General features: G+C 42.3%; 1 long non-coding RNA gene across 1 annotated transcript in view; it reads left to right on the top strand.

Annotated features, from left to right (window-relative positions):
* The first annotated feature begins 7,822 nt into the window (after window positions 1–7,822).
* Window positions 7,823–19,100, top strand: part of LOC135232866 (uncharacterized) — a 59,087-nt gene continuing 47,809 nt past the window's right edge. Inside the window, exon 1 of the long non-coding RNA XR_010323481.1 lies at window positions 7,823–7,949. This is a non-coding gene — a long non-coding RNA (uncharacterized LOC135232866). The remainder of the gene's footprint in view (window positions 7,950–19,100) is intronic.

Raw genomic sequence — 19,100 nt, 5'->3', positions numbered from 1 at the left:
GCTGCAGCGGTTAAGCAGTCGGCTGTTAACCAAAAGATTGGTGGTTCAAACCCACCAGCTGCTCCATGGGAGAAAGCTGTGGCAGTCTGCTTCCGTAAAGATTTACAGACTTGGAAACCCTATGGGACAGTCCTACTCTGTCCTATAGGGTGGCTGTGACTTGAAATTGACCCCACAGCAACAGTATTAAAGATACATATAAAGTTAGATTTAAAAGAACTGAAATCTAATGTTACCCTGATACCAAACAATAGAGAGGGCAAAAAAGAAAACTACAGATCAATACCTTTCATGAATACAAATTCAAAAATCCTTAATGAAATATTAGCAAATAGAACTCCTAGTAATACATAAAAAGAATTAAAAAAAATTTTTTTTTTAAACCATGACCAAGTGAGTTTTATTCTAAGGATGCAAGACTGGTTTGGTATTTGAAGCTCAGTCAACGTAATCTACCACATTAACAGGCTAAAGAAGAAAAATTACAAGATCCTATAAATCAATGCAAAACAGGCATTTGACAAAATTCTGCACTCATTCTTGACAAAGGCTCTCAAAAAAATAGGGTATCAACTTGATATAAAACATCTATGAAACACAGCTAACATTATACTTGATGGAATACCTTCTCCCTGAGATCAGGAACAAGGCAAGGATGTTCATTCTTATTCAACACAGTGCTGGAAGTTCTAGCAAGAGCAGTAAGTCAAGAAAATTAAATAAAGGCATACAGATTAAAAAGGAAGGAATAAAACTGTTGCTATTTACAGATGACATGATTGTCTACATAAGAAATCCCAGGGAATCTAAAAAAAAAAAAAAAACCTCCTGGAGCTAATAAGTGAGTTTAGCAAGGTCACAAGATAAACATACAAAATTCAATTATATTTCCATATGCTAGCAATGAACACATGGGAACAAATTAAAAATACAATACTATTTATAATCTTTAAAAAAAATATCCTTAGGTGTAAATCTAACAAAACATGTACAGAACTTCCATGCTGATAACTGCAAAATGTTGATGAAAAAAATCAGACAAGATCTGTTCATGAATTGAAAGACTCAGCATTTTAACCCCACCAACCCAGTGCCATCAAGTCGATTCCGACTCATAACAACCCTATAGGACAGAGTAGAACTGCCCCATAGAGTTCCCAAAGAGCGCCTGGCGGATTCAAACTGCTGACCTCTTGGTTAGCAGCCGTAGCACTTAACCACTACGCCACCAGGGTTTCCAACTCAACATAGTCAAGACAATTATTCTCCCCAAATTGAAATATAAGTTTAATACAATTCTTATCAAAATCCCAGGAAGATTTTTAATACACACGGATAATATTATTCTAAAAATTATGTGAAAAGACAAAGGAACTGAAATAGCTAAAACAATTTCAAAAAAGAAGAACAAAGTGAGAGGAATTAGTATATCTGATTTAAAGACTTATTATATACTACAGTAATCGAAACTGTGTGGGATTGGTGGGAGGATAGACCCATAGATCAATGGATCAGAATAGAGAACCCAGAAAAAGACACAAACAAATGTGCCCAACTGATTTTGACAAAGATGCAAAGCAATTCAATGGAGGAAAGATAACCATTTCGTCAAAGGATGCTGGATCAATTGAATAGTCACAGGCAAAAAACATGAACCTCAACCTAAGTCTCACACCTTACAGAAAAATTAACTCAGAACTGATCACAAACTTAAATGTAAAACTATAAAACTTTTAGAAAAGAACACAGGAGAAAACCTTCAGGATCAAGAGCTGGGCAAAGAGCTCTCAGACTCAATACCAAAACTGTTGTTGTGGTGTTGTTATGTGCCATCAAGTCGATTCCAACTCATTGTGACCCTGTGGGACAGAGTAGAATTGTCCCATAGTGTTTTCTAGGCTATAACCTTTACAGGAGCAGGTTGCCAGATCTTTTCTTCCGTGGAGCCATGGGTGGGTTTGAACTGCTGCTGACCTTTTGGTTAGCAGCTGAGTGTTTAACCATTGTGCTGCCAGGGCTTCTTATACCAAAAGTACTATTCATAAAAGAAAAACTTGAGAAATTGGACTTACTCAAAATTAAAAACTTTAGCTGTGTGAAAGACCATGTGCAGAAGATGAAAAGATAAGTTAGAGGCTGGGAAAACATATTTGCAAACCATTTATCCATCAAAGGACTAGTATCTAGATATAAAGAACTCTAAAAACTCAACAGTAAAAAACAAACAAACAAACAAAAAACCCTCCGAAAACAAACCACAAACAATTCAGTTAGAAAATGGGCAAAACACTTGAAAAGGCATTTCACAGAAGAGGATATAAAGATGACAGATAAGCACATGAAAAGCTGTTCAACATCATTAAGCATCAGTTGTATCTTAGATGGCTGCTCGCAAACTTTTAAGACCACAAGTACTACTCACCTCACTAGGATGCAGACCACAAGCTTTGGGAACTACGTTATGCCAGTTAACTGAGTTGTCCAATGAGACTAAGGCCTTAAGCCTTCAAACCTAGAAAGCCAATTGTGCAAGGTGTTTGGTTACTTCTGAGAGGTAACTGTAGCCGCCCTCTATGAATATACATGTTTGTGAACACACATATCTGTACGTGCACGTAATATAGACACTTCTATCTGTGCACGCATATGTACTCACCTGTACCTACCCATACACATATATGCCTATACACATACATATGTGACCATATGCTGGTTTTTTTGGTTATTGTTGGTGTTGTTACCAAATTATGTATGTCGTATTCTTTAGCACAAACATCCTTTTCTTTTATGTGCTTCTTAGAGACATCATTTACTTTGGTCAAGCTGTGCTCATGACACTCGCATTCAGTGGTGCTTTTCCTATCACCAAAAATAACAATTATCTACGATTGAGAGGGTGAGACTCCCTCCCCACCCCACATTCATCCCTGGTAACCACTAATGAACATTGGTCTCTGTATATACATCTATTTTTGTCTTCTTATAAAAGTGGGATCATACAGTATTTGTCCTTATGCGATTGATTTATTTCACTTAGTATTATGTCCTCCAGATCCATCCATGCTATAATATGATTTGTGGACTCATCATTCTTTAAGGTTGCATAGTATTCCATCGTATGTACGCACCACATTTTGCTTATCCATTCATCTGTGGAAGGGTATTTCAGCTGTCTCCATCTTTTTGCTGTTGTGAGTAATGCTGCAGTTGACACAGGTATGCATAGGTCTGTCCATGTCTCTTTTATTAGGTCTCCAGGGTATGTACCTAGGAGTGGGATTGCTGGATCATTAGGCATTTCTCTTTCTAGTTTTTCTGAGGAAGCACCATAGTGTTTTCCATAGTGGTTGTGCCATTTTATAGATCCATCTGTATAGATCAAGGTTTTATACTCCCCACATCCTCCCCAACGTTTGTTGTTGTCAGTGTCGTTTTAGTTGGGGTCAGATGGTATCTCATTGTAGTTTTGATTTTTAATGGCTACACACTGTCCCATCTTGGTGGAGTGTCATTAAGTCAGACCTCTCGCCTCCTGGATTCATGGCTTTCAGATATTACAAGAGAAATACTGAGGTCTGAATGTGATTTGCTTGTGAAAGACACTTGTGTCTGTTTTTGAACTTTTAAAAAACCTGCTTCAAAATTTGCAACCCAAAGAAGGTGCAGAAGGTCTGATGGGCTTTTGTAGGTAAATATGACAACTCGTAGCTGGAGGCTAACTGGTTACTCCCAACATGTTACTTTTCAGGTCAATGGGGTTTTCAAACAACATGGAAAGTGAAAAAGCGCCTTCTTTTGTCATTTAGGAGTTTGTAGACCAGATATATTATTTAACTTTAAAATGTGAATGAAAATTAAGGCATGGATAGATAGATATTTTCTTTTTCTCCAATTTCCTTATCAAAAATGGGTCGGCAAACATTCAAACTCAAGGATTCTTAATCCGAAAATTTTCTAGACACCCTCGGAAATTGTATGCCATATTTGGTATTTGTATACTTTTTTGTAGAGAGACCCTATGGCTTTCAAGAGATTTTCTAAGATTTTTCAAGAGATTTCTAAGTCCCAGAAAATATAAAAACCTCTATTTTAATGGATCTGATGGGTCAAGGAGAAGAAACAAGAACTAGAAATAGGTGGGGAAGAGCCTATCCACAGCTGTGTTAAGGGGTGTGCTCCCAGCCTTTCAAGGTCTGACTCAAATACCTCCTTCTCCGAGAAGCTTTCTCTGACCAGCTTGCCCCCTACTCTGCTGGAAGTCACCTCTTCTCGGAACTCCCATCATCTTTATTTGCTCTTCTCTTAAGACACTTACCACTTTCTATAGTATCTGACAATCTAGACTTCACCTTTGTTCCCCAACTATGTACCATCGTGGATTTGGTCTAAGAAGACAATCTATAGATATTTGTTGGGTGAGTGAATGAATTGTAGACCTTAACCATCAAGCTGCCAAGTGAGTCCTTAAATGTTTGGTGGCAGCTCTTGCAGAAATGACCTGGAGACTTGGAGGTGGGAATTCTGAATTATTTATATTTTCGACATGCCAACAGAAAATGGAAGGCATTGGGCACTGATTGGGGACTTCACATGACGTGAGCTGCCCAGTGGGGAAGGCAGAGTCAGTCCTCCTGAATACCTGCTCAGTAAGAAACAGTAAGGGGTCCTTGGATCTCTTAGATCCAGCTCAGCTACGGAATTGAAAATTGCACCCTTCCTTGTCCCAGTTGCCTTACTTGGGTACTATTTTAAAAATCCTGACAATTCTTTGATTTCACATTCTCTTTAGAGTAAAAAACAAACAAAAGAAACCCCTCCCCCCCAAAAAAACCCAGCTGCTGTCAAGTTGATTCCTACTTATGGAATCACGTGTGTCAGAGTAGAACTGTGCTCAGTAGAGCTTTCAATGGCTGTGACCTTTCGAAAGTAGACGGCCAGGGCTTTCTTCTGAGGTACCTCTGGGCGGACTCAAAACTCCAACTTTTTGGTTAAACAGCTGAGCTCATTAATGATTTACACCACCCAGGGACTCTGCTTTAGGGTAAGTTTCTTCTTTTAAGGTGGGTGTGGTAGACAAAGACTCAAGTATTCTCTATTCCAGTGGAATTTGTCCCAACCTCTGTCTGCATTGCCTCCAGCCCCTGTTTTGCATTCTTGGCTTTTGAAGAGGGGAGGCAAACCCCTCTCTTATCTGGGATTGTCTGCTTAAACAAACGCAGTGGTGTGGAGGTATTGTCCTTTGGAAACTTGGCTTGGGACACTTTAAGAAGTGTCTGCAAACACTGAGACATGTAAAACTGCCCACTGTTAACCCAGGGCCCATTGTCTCTGCCAGGGCCACTCTTCCCTGAAAGGGCCTTGCAGTAGGGGGTGGAGATGGTGAGAGTCTGCCCAAGGGACCTCAGCTGGGGCTTCGGGCTGAGGAATCGTGCTGCTGTTTGTTTAAACAACCTGAGTATAATTGGGATTGTTTGAGTTGCCCAAGGTGTTTGGGAAAGTGGGGGAAGGGAGGCGGCCCTCTTGCTGGGGAGAGAGTCCCCAGCAGGCACTTTGACGGGCGGCTGGCTAGGGGGTTGTCAGCCTCCTGATTGCAAAGCCAGTGGGAAGGATGGTCCTTCCGGCTTGACCGTGGACACTTCAGGACCCGGGTCAATAGGTCACACCACGAAGTCTATAAACTATTAAAGTTAAAACTTTAGGATCAGTTCAGGATATGAAGAATCTCTAACTTAAAACCAATCCTCTATTTTTAAACTGTAACAAGGATAACACAAACACATAAATATTTGTTTTTCAGATTTCATTTTTTAAAAACTCCACAAAAATTGTTGCAATGACCAGCCCAGGTTTCAGCAGGGAAAGGTAAGAATGCTGAGTGAAGAATTCTGTACAAAGAGTTCTCCCGTCATTCCTCAGGAGGCACCTCACATCCATTAAGGTGGATTCAACAGCCTATGGAAAAAGTAAGTCTGGTCTTTGTTGTAGAGCTTGTACCCTTTCCTCTGACCTGGGGAAAAGGACAGAGAGTGTTAAAAAATGAGAAGAATTTGGGGATAATAGAAGGAATCTCTGCAATGCTGGGCCTGGCCCATGTGATTGGGCCTCACGTGGACAGTGTCTCATGTCACCAAGGCACAACGGTAATGGGGAGACACTACACACCAGGTGTGGTTATCTGGTAGGGATGCTCCTCACAGAAAAAAGAATTAAAAAAAAAAATAAAAGCCACGACATGACAGGTTCTTAACACACGTTATATTAGTTAATTGCCAGGACAAACTTGTGACATACATAGGCTTGTAGAAAAAGAGACTGTGGTTCAGAGGGGCTACATAACTAGTTCAGACCACAGAGAGTGAACTGATTGAATCTGGCTTTGAATTAAGATCCTTCTGATTTCCAAACCCTTCCTCTTTCCACTCACCATGCTAAAACTACCCCACAAAAGAATGAAAATACAGAGTTCATTCCTATGCAGGTTTAAAAAAAAACAAACAACCCTCTTTTGATATGTTAATAGCATTTCACGTGTGTAGGCTTTCAGTTAAATAAACAAGTCTTTAAGTGAAGCTTGTTGTTGTTCCGTGCTGTCCAGTTGATTCCCACTCTTAGTGACCCATGTGACAGAGTAGAACTGCCCGATAGGGTTTCCGAGGCTGAAATCTTTATGCTCCTTAGAAGTGAGGATGGTGAGGTTTCGTGTCACGTACTTTGGACATGTTATCAGGAGGGACCAGTCCCCGGAGAAGGACATCATGCTTGGTAAAGTAGAGGGTCATCAAAAAAGAGGAAGACCCTCAATGAGAGGGACTGACACAGTGGCTGCAACAATGGGCTCAAACACAGCAGCGATTGTAAGGATGGACCAGGCGGTGTTCTATTCCGTTGTACACAGGGCGCTGTGAGCCAGAAGGAACTTGACAGCACCCAACAACATAACAATCTTCATGACAGTGTATCTCCTGGTCTTTCTCCTGTGGAGCTGCTAGGCGGGTTCAAACCGCAGGCCTTTTGGTTAGCACTTAACCATTGCGCTGCCAGAGCTCCTTTAAGGGAAGGATAGAAATGTCAATAACAGTAAAAACCTGCTGACCTTCTGACTGGGTATGTAGTTGTTGCTGGTTGACCTCCAGTCGATTCTGACTCAGGGTGACGCCACGTATGCGGTGTAGAACAGTGCTCCATAAGGTGTTCAAGGCCGTGACCTTTTGGAAGCAGATCACCAGGCCTTTCTTCTGAGGCACCTCTGGGTGGTTTGGAACTGCCAGCCTTTCTGTTAGTAGTCGGGTGCTTAACCGTTTGTGCCGTAGACTTTAGATTATTTGTGGACAGAGTACTCTTCATCTTCATTTTAAGACAGTACTATATTTTTCGGAATTTCCTGTTTGGGTGTTGGGTACCTAATTAAAATGAAATTATGGTCAAGTATTCTGTACCAGATTTAGTAGACTGTACAGGGAGCCCCTGGTGGTGCAGTAGTTAAGAGCTCTGCTGCTAACCAAAAGGTCAACAGTTCGAATCCACCAGCTGCTTCTTGGAAACCCTATGGGCCAGTTCTAGTCTGTCCCATAGGGTCGTTATGAATTGGAATTGTCTGGACAGCAATGGGTCTGTTTTCTTTTTTTTTTTTTGGACAGGGAGCACTGCTATTTCATGGTCAAGCATGAGCGGCTCTTAAAATAGCTTTGAAAAGTTAAAAAAAAATTAACAGTATTTCGAAGAAAACTTCAAAAGATTGCTTCGGTGAAAAGGGCTTTATGCACTTCCTGTGAGCTGGGTTCTGCACGCGTTTAAAGCCTTGGCTGCTTTTGTGGCTCTAGCGGGTGGGTATCATTTCACCAGCACCCTGAGCGACAGAGCAAACGGTGGTGTAACAGGCAGCAGAGAACAGCCACTGTTTTTATTACATTTGGCAACTCCATCCTCCTAGGCTCTGAAGACATCTTAAGGTAAGATCCAAGGGGCTTTTCAAAATCAGACCATGACCACATTCACTTCAGTGGGAGCTGGTAGCTTCTTCCAGCACCTTAGGTCTTTGACACCGGAAGACTGCCTGTCTCCACACACTTTAAAGTGAAAGGTTTCAGTTAAGTAAAGGGAATATTTACAGTACATATAAAAGCAAACATGCGATGCTGGCAGTACGGTTCCGGGGCGTCAGTGTCTTTGTATCAGTCCACGCAGTTCTTGGAGGGTGCGGAGGTGAGCCTTAGGGACACGAGAGGGGCTGCCAGCTGCAGAGCTGCTGGTGGGCGGGCACCGCCAGCCTCCATCCGTGCCCAGAAGATCACCTGGGGCTGCACTTTCCGTGGGCCAGGCTGGGGGTCTGAGCCAGTGATGGGTGAGCTCAAGTTTCTGTTTCTTCCCACCTCCCTGCCCTCATGAAAGTTTCATCCTGATACGTTTTAGAACAATAGTTTGTCTGCACCCTGGTGCTCTCACTGAGATATACATGGGTTGTTAAAAGTTAGATTAAACAGAGGTTCCTTCCATACTTTTTTTTAAGGATGCCACCTCCTCCCCCAGACCCCACCCCAAATTCTGAACTCCAAACATTTGAAAGGTTTAAACTTTGTTGGCTTTAATGATGGCAATTTACAATTGACAAATATGTTGGTAATGGGTGTTCTTTCCTATAGGTTTGTTTAGAAGTGAAAACAATGTGGCTAGTCATAAAAGTTTCTATTTATTTTAGACTGGATAGCTCACTTGTTTGGAGGAGGGACAGAGTTTGTCGGCAGACAACTTGATTTCGTGTGATGTGTATATCGCGTTCATGGCTAAAGGCCTGACAGGGACTAACGCCTGCAGCTTAGGAAAAGAATCACCATTTTAATGGATGGGAATTCTGTCGCACAGAATAATTGCATGTTCATTTCAGTATGGGTCATCTGTTTTCTAATTGTCGGTAGGTGAAAATACACGGAATGAGAGAGTCCAGATGGCTGGGGAGATGGTGATGCTGGTTCCCACAGAAGGGCCCTAGGACAAGACTATTTGCCACAAGTTATGAGGACAGGTTGGGTGTGTATGTGGATGAATCAAGCTCTGGGCTTAAAACCACAGGCTCTGGAGTCAAAGGTCAGGGGTTCAAATCCCAGATTCACCACTTACTCTCTGCGTAATCTTGGGCAAGTAGAGTTATCTTTCTGTGTTTCTGTATCCAAATATATAAAAGAGTCATAATTATAGGATTAAATAAAATCATGTATATAAATCTGTGCTGGGCACACAGTAAAAAAAAAACATAACAAAAAACAAAACCATTGCCGCCGAGTCAATTCCAGCTCATAGCGACTCTATAGAACAGAGTAGAACTGCCTCACAGGGTTTCCAAGGAGCGGCTGGGGGATTCAAACTGCCAACCTTTTTGTTAGCAGCCAGACACTTAACCGCTGTGCCACCAGGGCTGGGTGCTCAATGAAGGAAAGCCATTTTTATTAGTGGTGTTGTTGTTGTTAGTTGTAGAGTCAGCTCTGACTCGTGGCAACCTTATACGTGAGGGAACAAAACACTGCCGTGTCTGACCCATCCTTGAGATCGTATGGATTGAATTGTGTTCCCCCAAAATATGTGATATAAATCCTAGCCTCTATGCCTGGGGCTATAGTCCCATTTGGGAAGGGGTTATTTTTGTTATGTTAATAAGACAGGATTAGTGTAGGATATATCTTTTTTTTTTTTTTAATTGTGTTTTAGGTGAAAATTTACAGAGCAAATTAGTTTCTCATTCAAAAATTTATGCACAAATTGTTTTGTGACTTTGGTTGCAATCGCTGCAAAGTGTTAACACTCTCCCCCTTTCCACCCCGATTCTCCATGTCCACTCGTCCAGTTTTCCTGTCCCTTCCTGCCTTCTCATCTTTGCTTTTGGGCAGGCGTTGCCCATTTGGTCTTGTATACTTGACTGAACTAAGAAGAATGTTCCTCATGTATGTTATTATTTGTTTTATAGGCCTGCCTTTTTTTTTTTGGCTGAAAGGTGGACTTCAGAAGTGGCTTCGTCCTAAATTAGCACGGTATCCGGGGGTCGTAGTATGGGGGTTCCTCCAGCCTCTGTCAGACTAATAAGTCTGGTCTTTTTTTTGTGAATTTGAATTTTGTTCTATGTTTTTCTCCCGCTCTGCTGGTGCCCTCTATTGTGATCCCTGTCAGAGCTGTTAATGATGGTTGCTGGGCTCAGGCTGGTGGAGGCTGTGATTCAAGTGGGCCATTAGTCCTTTGAACTAATATTTTCCTTGTGGCTTTGGTTTTCATCATTCTCCTTTGCTCTGGACAGGATGGGACCATAGATGTATCTTAGATGGCCACTAGCAAGCTTTTAAGACCCCAGATGCTACCACTGAAGTAACATGTAGAACTTTTTCCTTACAAACTATGGTATGTCAATTGACCTAGATGTCCCCCGAGACCATGGTCCCCAGCCCTCAGCTCCAATAACTTGGTCTTTCAGGGTGTTTGGATGTGTCCAGGAAGCTGCTATGATTTTGCCTTGGTCAAGTTGTGCTGACTTCCCCAATACTGTGTGTTGTATTTCCCTTCACCAAACTTAACACTTGTGATTTCCTCTCCCCCATAACGATCGAAGATTGTTTTTTTGTCTGTGTGTAAACCTTTTCTTGGGTTTTTATAATATTGGTCTCATACAATATTTGTTCTTTTGGGGTTGACTTATTTTACTCAGCATAATGCCCTCCAGATTCATCCATGTTGTGAGATGTTTTGCAGATACATTATTATTCTTTATCATTTTGTAGTATTCCATTGTTCGTACATACCATAGTTTGTTTAGCCATTCATCTGTTGATGAACAATTAAGTTTAGGTTGTTTCCTTTTTTGCTATTGTGAATAATGCTGCAGTGAACATGGATGTGCATAAATCTATTTGTGTGATGGCTGCTACTTCTCTAGGATATATTCCTAGGAGTGGGATTGCTGGATTGTACGGCATTTCTTTTTCTAGCTCTTAAAGGAGGCTCCATATCATTTTCCATAGTGGTTGTACCATTTTACATTCCTACCAGCATTACATAAGAGTTCCTATCTCCCTGTAGCCTCTCCAACATTGTTATTTTCTGTTTTTTGATTAGTGCCAGTAATGTCAAGGTGAGATGGTATCTCATTGTGGAAGCGGTTTGCATTTCTCTCACAGGTCCCTATGAGTCAAAATCTATCCAACGGCAACAGGTTTGGTTCAGAGCCCTGGTGGCGAAGCAGCTAAGAGCTTGGCCGCTAACCAAAAGATCTGCAGTTGGAATCCATCAGCCGCTCCTTGGAAACCATACAGGGCAGTTCTACTCTATCTTTTAGGGTCACTATGAGTCAGAATCAACTCAATAGCAATGATTTTTTTTTTTAATTAGTAATAATTGGGAGCATTTCTTATGAGTCTGTTAGCCACCTGAATGTCTTCTTTGGTGATGTGTTCAGTCATATCCTTTGTCCATTTTTGACTGGATTATTTGTCTTTTTGTTGTTGAGATGTTGAAGTATTCTATAGATTTTAGAGATTAGACCTTTGTCGGATATGCTGTAGCCCCAAATTTTTTCCCAGTCTATAGGTTCTCTTTTTACTCTCTTGGTGAAATCTTTTGATGAGGGTAAGTGCTTAATTTTTAGGAGCTCCTAGTTATCCAGTTTATCTTCTGGTGTTTGTGCATTGTTAGTTATGGTTTATATTCTATTCATGCCATGTTAGGGCCCCTAGTGTTGTCCCTATTTTTTCTGTCATGATCTTTATCATCTTAGGTTTTATGTTAGGTCTTTGATCCATTTTGAGTTAGCTTTTGTGTATGCTGTCAGGTATGGACCCTGTTTCTTTCTTTCTTTTTTTTAAAGATGGACATTCAATTTTGCCAGCACCATTTGTTAAAAAGACTGTCTTTTCCCCCACCGAGTGGACTTTGATCCTTTGTTACAGATCAGCTAATGATAGGTGGATGGATTTACGTCTGTGTTCTTGATTCTGTTCCGTTGGTCTGTGTATCTGTCATTGTACCAGTACCAGGATGTTTTGGCTACCATAACTATGTAGTAGTTTCTGAGGTCAGGTAGTGTGAGGCCTCCTACTTTGTCCTTTTTCTTCAGTAATGCTTTACTTATACAGGGCCTCTTTCCTTTCTGTGTAAAGTTGACGATTAGTTTTTTCATCTTGTTAAAGAATGCTCTTGGTATTTGCATTGGGATTACATTATATCTGTAGATTGCTTTGGGTAGAATTGACATTTTCACAATGTTGAGTCTTCCTAACCATGCACATGGAATGTGTTTCCATTTATGTAAGTCTCTTCTGGTTTCTTGCAGTAGTGTTTTGTAGTTTTCTTTGTTTAGGTCTTTTATGTCCCTGGTTAGATTTATTCCTAAGTATTTTATCTTTTTAGTGGCTATGGTAAATGGTATTGTTTTCCTGATTTCCTTATTTTAGTTTTCTTTGTTGGTGTGTAAGAATCCAATTGATTTTTGTATGATGATCTTGTGTCCTACTACTTTGCTGAATCTTTCTATTAGTTCCAGTATTTTTCTTGTGGAATTTTGTTTTTTTTTTCTATATATAGGATCATATTATCTGTGAATAAGGATAGTTTTACTTCTTCTTTTCCAATTTGGCTGCCTTTTATTTCTTTTTCTTGCCTTATTGCTGTTGCTAGGACTTACAGCACAATGTTAAACAGGAGTGGTGGTAAAGGGCATCCTTGTCTTGTTCCCCTTCTCAGGGAGAATGCTTTCAGCCTCTTTCCATTGAGAATAATGTTGACTATTGGTTTTGTATAGATGTCCTTTACTGAGAAAATTTTTGAAACCTGAACTGAAACTATCCCCTGAAGTCATCTTCAAACTAAACAACAGTTTACCTGAATTAGTAAAGAATGTTTGCCACAAGCATTGTGCTCTTTCAAAGAGTTATCTATATCAGATCAAATTGACAACAGTAACTGTAAAGCAAAAAATGAGTAGTTTATGGGGCAGTGAGACTAAGCCTATGGTGGTGAAATGACACAGGAAGAGACAGTGAGAATAGTGACACAACATGAAGAATGTGATCAATGTCATTGACCTGTGCATGCAGGAAATGTTGAATGGGTGTATAAACTGCTATATTTTCACCAAAAGTGAGATAAATATCTTAAAAAGTTCATCATATCTAGTAAGGTATTAAAAGTCATTATTATTCAAATGTGTGAGGTTATGTGGAGAGAACAGGTAGAGTATACATATTTATGCTTAACGACGGAAGAAAGGTACCAATATATATGCATGTGTATTTGCTCATATCAAAATAAACACAGTGGGAGCTTAATAAACCATAACATTTTTAAAATGGTTACTTACGGGGGAATGAAGAGAACAAAGTGGAGGAGACAGGAAAAAAAAAAGGGTTATAATCCCTTTTGGGAATAGGTTGTATTTGTTATGTTAATGAGACAGGATTAGTGCAGGGTGTATCTTGAGTCAGTCTCTTTTGAGATATAAAAGAGGTTAAACAAGCAAACTAGAGAAGCAGAGATGGGGTAAGATAGATGCTAAGGCACACAGAGATCTCCAAAGAACCAGGAAACAGAGGCTGAAGAGACAAGGACATTCCCTCAGAGCCTACAGAGAGTAGAAGCTTTCACCTAGAGCTGGCACCCTGACTTCGAACTTTTAGCCTCCCAAACCTTGAGAAAACAAACTTCTCCTTGTTAAAGCCACCCACTTGTGGTGTTTCTGTTACAGCACCGCTAGGTGACCGAGACAGTATGTTTGAGTCCATTATTGCAGCTATTGTGTCCATCCATCCATTGAGAGTTTTCCTGGACTTCCACTTGACCAAACATGATGTCCTTTTGTAGTAGTAATATTTCTCCTTGGGAGCAGTGCTGGGCAGTCGGAAGAGCTAATGGTAGGGGTGTGTAGTAACGGACAAACACAATAGGAGGGAATATGGTAGCAAAACTTCCCCAAACTGCCTGTGTCTATGAAAAATGGAAGCAAGAAAGCTTTGCTTTATGAAGCCACCTGAAGTCTCAGGCCAGGCTCATGCAGGGGACACCATCATGGCACCTGGGGTTGGTGGGGGGATGACCATGGGGGAATGAGTGAGATGGGAATGGAATTTTGTGACTTACCAGTTCTAGAATCTGTAACAAGTTCTCTGCTCCTTAATGTCTTTATTTGTAAAATGGGGATTAAAAATACCTAAAGGTAATAAGTAGTATAATTATGCAAAAGTGTCGCACTTGAATGGATATGCAGGAAATGCTTTCTTTCCAAATAGAATCTGATTTCTACCAAATAATGAATCACTGAAGACATATGAGCCAGGAGGGAGGCCAGGCCCAGCCTTTAGATACACCCCGGAAGGAGCAGACAGGCCCCAGCCACTGTGGATCACTCCCAGCCCAACCACAGACCTTTCACCCAGCTGGCTTTTGGGGGCAGGAATGCGGGACACACACCTTTCCCTGGCCCAGTCCTTTTCTTGGGCCCATTGTTCTGAGAGGTCTTGTACTATTTGTTTATCTAATCTGTTAGCAGAAAAGCAAACTGAATATCCTTTGCTTGGACCACTGGCTCAAGTCCCACAATGAAATGTCCTGTTGGCAGTGGCCAGTCCTTCTGTCTGTCCTTTTTCCCCTCTGGCCCCTCCAGAAGGCGAGTGCCTGGGGACAGGTCCTGGCGTCTTTGCCGCTCAGGCCTATTTTAGACATGTTGCCTTGTCCTCTAATGCCAGGCAGGACCCCAGAAAGGCCCTGGGACAAGTTTATTTGTCACTGGAGAAGCCCACCTCTGACAAAAGCTCTAGACTCTTCTACCTCCTCTCCCCACCCCTATTCCTTGTGGGGGGCATACTGGACATGAGGCTATGGACACCAGTGCTCCAGGTCTGATCAGCTCTGGGACCAGGATATGAGTCTCTAGTTACAGACGACCTGGGTGTCAGAGCTGGGCAGGCACCCAGCCCCCCATTTCCTCAACCCTCCTCTGTGCCATTAGCATCCTCTTCACCTAATTATCTGTATTATTGTTATTTTTTGAACTATGCTGACAGAAAATATACTTATGAGAAATAATTAATATGCCTAAGTTACAGATGAAAGTATCTGAGGTTCAAACAGGTGTGATTCTTCTCATTTTTTGAAACTGGTGATCCTAGGTAGTGTGAATGGTTAGTATGCTTGGCTGCTAACCAAAAGGTTGAAGGGTTGAGTCCACCCAGAGGTGCCTCAGAAGAAAGGCCTGGTGATCTACTTCCAAAAAATCATCCCTTGAAAACTCTGTAGAGCACAGTTTGACTGTGACACACAGGGGGTCTCCATGAGTTGGAACTGGTACTTGTAAGTGGTGAAGCCAGGAGTCAATGCCAGTTCCCCTGACTGTAGACACCCTGTCTGCTATTTATTACCCTGTCTGCTGCCTCTCCGTCAGCCCCTTAAACCAGTTGCTGTTGAGTAGATTCCGACTCCTAGTGATCCTATAGAATAGAGTAGACCTGCCCCATAGGGTTTCCAAGGCTACAGTCCTTATGGAAGCAGACTGCCGTATCTTTCTCCCACGGAACGGCTGGTGGGTTTGAATAGCTGACCGATCAGTTGGCAGCTGAACACTTAACCACTGTGCAGCCAGGCTCCTACGTTGGCCCCTTAGTGACTTTCACGTCCTACTATGTAATGGCCATACTCTTTGCCCTGGCTTGCAAAGGCCCCCAGGTGATCAGCTCTCCACCCTGGCAAGCTGTCAACCTAGATTTTTCTCTTGTGTCTAGTGTACAGCATCCCTGCTCTTCCCCAGCCCCCTGAAAATAAATACTCTGGGTTCACTCCCCCATTGCCTGGGCTTTGTCTGGGTGGTCTCTGCCTTTTTCCTGGAATGTCATTCCCTCTAAATTCCATTCTTCAAGTCTTGGCCAAAGTCCTGGCTCCTCCTGACACCTTCCTGTCCACTTCGGCTCCCAGGAGCTCCCCTCAGGGCTCTTGTAGTTTCAACTCACAGGAGGGCCCTTCTTCCATCATCGTTTGTGTATTTGCTGCTTTAAAAGAAACACTGTAGCATAAAAACCGCCATTTTAGCCATTTTTAAGCAGTGGCATTAGTAACATCCATACTGTAGTGCAACCATCACCACTATCTACCTCCAAAAGCTTTTTGTCACCCCAAACAGAAACTCTGTTAAGCAATCCTCCCCGAGCTCCTGGTAACTGCTAACCTACTTCCTGTCTCTATGTGTTTGCTTCTTCTAGGTATTCCACAGGGATGAAGTCATACAATATTTGCCCTTTTTATGTCTGACTTATTTCACTCAGCGTAGTGTTTTCAAGTTTCATCCACGCTGTAGCATGTTCTAGAACTCCATTTCTGTTAATAACTGTATATATATGTATGTATATATATATATATACATACACATATATACACTGTATTTCACTGACCATTCATTTGTTGATGGACACTTGCTTGGGTTGTTTCCACCTATTTGCTGCTTTTTCATGTGTATTTTCTCTTTGTGTCTCACACTCTACCCTCCCACTCCCCATGCACATATCCCATCTAGAATTTAGGGTCTCTAAAAGGCAGCGCAATGAGATGATCACAGTAGCTGCAACAATGGGCTTAAGCATAACAACAATTGTGAGGATGGCACGGGACCGGGCAATCTTTTGTTCTGTTGCACACAGGGTTGCTATGAGTCAGAACCGACTCGACGGCACCTAACAACAACAACAACAAAAAGCCAGTGGGGGACTAGCTCATGGCTATGCCAGGGTTTTGTCTCCCTTGGAGAAGCAAAGACTGTACCCTCTTTCTTGCTGACTTAACACACAATTTCTGCTTCCTGAGATGGCATGGCTCACCATTAATGATCCCTGTTATTCACACTCTTAACTTTCATAATTCAAATTAATTATGAAATACCAGTCTTTGCAATGTTCTTTGTGGGACTGGATTGCTAGAAGGGAAAAGAAAGTGTTAGAATCAGTAAGCTTAATCAGTAACAAAAGTGTGGAGCCCCAAGGAAATACTTCATTCCTACTCATACCTACAAGATTTCGTGTTTCCTTGGTCTTGACAACATGTGGAACTGGATGCTTCCCCTGTCTTCTATGAGCTTTCATGCTATTAAAATGAGATGGACAATTAAATATTTTCAATATCTTAAAAAATATATATACTCCAATACACACAAAGGAGCCCTGATGGTGGAGTGATTAAGTGCTTGGCTGCTAACTGAACCAAAGATTGGCACTTTGAACCTGCCAGCCACTCCTCAGGAGAAAGATGTGACAGTCTGCTTCCATAAAGATTTTCAGCCTTGGAAACTCTATGGGGCAGGTCTACTCTGTCTTGTAGGGTTACTGTGAGTCAGAATCAACTCAGTGGAAATGGGTTTGGGTGTTGGTTTGATACACACTCATATATGTACGTATATTTTTTCTTTCCTTTTTTTTTGTAGAAAATCAGAAAGATCTAGGTAGGTTCAGATCACAGATCCGCTGCTTACTTGCTCTGGGCCCTTGGGTAAGCCCCTTAACCTCCCTTAGCCCATTTCTCACACATAACATGCAGGCAATGTGACTTTCTTGAAGGGATGTTGTAAGGCATTTGAGATAAGGTTGTGGGGTGTTTAATACAGTGCCTGGCACGCAGAGCCTCTGAGTCAAGGGCAGCTGCAGCAGCGGTGTGCCCGAGGAAAAGGCAGAGGCCACAGGTAGGAGACCCTTGTGCCCTAAGCTTGGTGGCCCCTGACCTAAGCAAGTTATCAAGGGCCAAGCCTGGGGCCCTGGTCCTGAGACCTTCTTCCTACACCTGCACCAATACGGTTTCTCTAAAGGCAAAGCAGACCCTTGACACACAATCCCCTAGCTTAGTGCCCTGGAGGAGGATTTCCAACACCTCACCCATTTTGTAGTATCTCCTGAAATGACTACTTACGTGGAACCTCAGTGCTTAGAACCTACCCCTGCCAAAAAAAAAAACAACCCCAAAAACCCTTATTTTCTCCTTTCTTTTCTGGAGCCCCTGGGAAATTTTTAGAAGCAGTGGGCTGGAATAAATCCTCTACCTACATTCTTGCTGAGTTAGGGACTTCTCAGCACAAGCTTCTCATCATGGCATGGGATCCTCCTATAAATGAGACCTGGCTACTATGGTCTCCGGCCACCAAGGAACAACCAGGGATGGAGCCAGAAGGCTCTGGCCAAGCCAGATGGTGCAATCATCTGGAGCAGCCTGGTGCCCAGAACCAAGGAGAGTGTGACTGGCGGACTGGAGAATGAAGCAGCCGAGAGGTAACATGTTAGAAAGAGAGAATAGCAGAAGGAACTATTGCTGGGGGCCTGAGGGAGGCCTCAAATATCGTGAAGCAATTTGAATTTTATGTTAAGAGGTAGAAAGTTTAGAGAAGGGGCAAAGTCATTTAAGCCCCAAGCAAAAACCCCTGACGTCATTAGGGACGCTGTGGGGAGGCTTACAGACGAGCAAAGAAACAGAGAGATGACAATGAGAATTGGCCATTCACTGGTTTTGAGAGCCAGCATTGAGGTAGCTCCTCTAGCACCCCACACCTCTAGCCGCTCTAGCACCCCACCCCTCTAGGAGTGATTCAGGACCAGCAGCACAGGCCCCCACCTTGAAATCTCATTTGGAATGCAGAATCTCAGGCCCCACCCTAGTGCCACCCATTCGGAATCTGCATTCAGCAAGATTCCCAGGTAAATTGTATGTGTGTTAAAGCTTAAGAATCCCTGTCCTCAAGGGACAAATAATCAGTTGATGGATCTAGCAGAGAGGACAATAGCCATGGCTTGCATTTATAGAGTTCTTTTTTGATGTTTTGAAGTGACTTTGGACTCAGGGTGGTATTGCTGGTTGGAACTGGGTCTTGATAATGTCTAGAGAAATAGCCATTGGGACTTGGTGGCAGGTGGAATGCAGGGTGGATCTGGGTGTAGGGGTGACAAAGGGAGTGCAGGCTGTGGACACTGTTGGCAGAAGAAGTTAGAAAGGCAGGCAAGACGAGAAAGGAGTGGGGGTTCAGGGACTACCTGGGATGTGAGAAGAGGCCTGTGAAGGCTTTAGGAGCAGAGAGATGAGAAAGACAGAAAGGGGCCTGTTTACAAGGAATT

Source organism: Loxodonta africana, chromosome 11 (assembly GCF_030014295.1).
Source record: "Loxodonta africana isolate mLoxAfr1 chromosome 11, mLoxAfr1.hap2, whole genome shotgun sequence".
In the NCBI taxonomy this organism is placed as follows: Eukaryota; Metazoa; Chordata; class Mammalia; order Proboscidea; family Elephantidae; genus Loxodonta; species Loxodonta africana.
Note: the sequence above shows the minus strand (reverse complement) of the source record. Positions and strands in the feature narration are given on the sequence as shown.